At 44.4% G+C, this 2,092-nt stretch overlaps 1 long non-coding RNA gene across 1 annotated transcript in view; it reads right to left on the reverse strand.

The window, feature by feature from the left end:
- Nucleotides 1–669: 669 nt before the first annotated feature.
- The window catches only part of LOC119303771, a 4,963-nt gene continuing 3,540 nt past the window's right edge, over nt 670–2,092 (reverse strand). The window contains exons 2-3 of the long non-coding RNA XR_005147985.1: nt 1,535–1,589; nt 670–1,049 (exon numbers count right to left, since the gene is read on the reverse strand). This is a non-coding gene — a long non-coding RNA (uncharacterized LOC119303771). The remainder of the gene's footprint in view (nt 1,050–1,534; nt 1,590–2,092) is intronic.

Here is a 2,092-nt window from a genome sequence, read left to right on the forward strand (position 1 = left end):
GTGTGTTCATAGGGTGAGGGTACGCGTGTATATGTGAGCGCATGTGTGGCCGTGCCTGTACCATTATCTAAAAAAAAATATGTTTGGTTTAGTCTCTTGAAGGTGCTCATAGAGATAGGGTGTGCGTGTGTGTTCATAGATGTGAGTGTATACACGTATGTATGAGCGTCTGCGTATGTATGAGCGTCTGCGTATGTACTGTGTTAAAAAAATCGATCACTTAAAATTTAGGTCCCTATATGGCATCTTAACCTTTAACTCCTTATTATATACTATTTGGTTCTACGTATTTGGTTACTTTGAGTTTCTATCGTGCAGAATGTTTTGAACTGATTCTTCTGCCTATGTCACCGCAAAAAAATAAGGACGATGCTACGTAGCGCCCGCGCGCGATGCGGTATGATCTCGCGGCCGTCCATTTTTGGAAGTTGCCCCACGTGCGGTCCCCCATGTGTCAGAAAAGGAAATCCCACCCTCTCCCTTGCCTAGCCATGTCCCGCCAAAAAAAAAGAATGTTTAGGTCTCTCCCCACCACGGCAGAAACCCTGCCCCCAGCACAAATCCATAGCAGTCTGCTTTTTTCTTCCCTTGACCCGCTATATCTCCCAGCCGCCGGTGGCTGCAGGCCATGGCCTAGCAGGGGGGAGAGATCCTTACAAACAGAAAACACACAAAAAAGGGGCAATTCAAGCCATATCCTGAAGAAGGCCATAGATTTTGCCCTGCAACTCTTTGTTGCTGATCAGGCAATATTGTGGAGCAAACGTTGGCAAGAAAATTTCAACAAACTGGGAAGTTCCTCCCAGAAAAAACACCAAGGTAGAAGTACTCTGCACTACTATTATCCCTACTAATCCTTGGGCAAAAACAAAACAGAAAATCTTGATTCCTGGTTAGTTCTTGAACTACTGGGACTACCCCTCTGTACCACCCGTGTGATACTGCTAGCCTTCACCTGTAGTTGCCTCCTCTTCCCTATGTTGAATCTGGATGCTTGAGAAGAAATGCCTGCTCTTGAATTATCTTGCCTATTGTCTTGCACCTTGCCTCTGCACACAAAAAAGGAGAGGAAAAACTGGTTGCGATAAAGCTTGCATACATCCCATATTAAAAAAAAGGAAGATGGAAATGAGAAGAGACTAGTTGCTTACAAAACAAAAACCAGGAAAAAAAGTCTGAGCTAGTACTACAAGTAGCAATAATGTAAATTTCTCGCCTGCCATTTTTCTGCCAACTAGTAGTAAACATGATATGCCAAGCTGGCTAGTAGTAAAGAGAGCGAAAAACTAGATGTTTTCATTGTTTTATTTACAATTTGTCGCTTATACAGAATTTTCTTCCCTCTTCTAAAAATGTGCATATGGCTGAGCTTGATCTCACTAAACTCCCTGATGATTTTGATGATTGTGAGAAGACTTGAATGCTTTTTAATTTGAGAAGAGACCATGTTATTTATGTTACTTGTTACTAAAGTAGACCATGTTGGTATGCGAAAGAAAAAATGAAAAAACCAAAAAACAGTCATGATACATACTCCAGGACATGGGTGCCGTCCCAGTTTTCAGTATTGTACATCGCTGCAGCCATACCTGAAAAAACAAAAAACATGCATTTAGCTGCTCCATCAGTGTACATCCATGTTAATTGTAGTTCACTGATAAAAAGACTACTGTAAAAATGAAAAAACGGAACCGAAAAATTGAAAAACTTAATATTGCCCCCAAAAATGGTGATTTAGGTTGCTAGGACGATGGGTTAGGCTACCTAGCACCGGGGGGAGCGGGCACATTCGTCTCAGCCAGCTTAGGTGATTTTTCAAGGGGTGTGTGTAGGCGAGTAGGTTGGCGGGTTAGGCGACCTAGCACCCGAGTGGGTAGGTAGGCGAGTTTGGCGACCTAGCACCCGGTGGTGGGCGAGTTCGTTTCCGCCTCGTTAGGCGATTTTTCAAGTGGGGTGGGTGTGAGTGTAGACGAGTAGGTCGGCGGGTTAGGCGACCTAGCACTCGATGGTGGGCAAGTTCGTGTTGGCTGGCTTAGGCATATTTTTCAAGGGGGGTGGGCGTCAGTGTAGACGAGTAGGCCAGCGGGTTAGG

The sequence above is a fragment of the Triticum dicoccoides genome, chromosome 5A, assembly GCF_002162155.2.
Source record: "Triticum dicoccoides isolate Atlit2015 ecotype Zavitan chromosome 5A, WEW_v2.0, whole genome shotgun sequence".
Classification (NCBI taxonomy): domain Eukaryota; kingdom Viridiplantae; phylum Streptophyta; class Magnoliopsida; order Poales; family Poaceae; genus Triticum; species Triticum dicoccoides.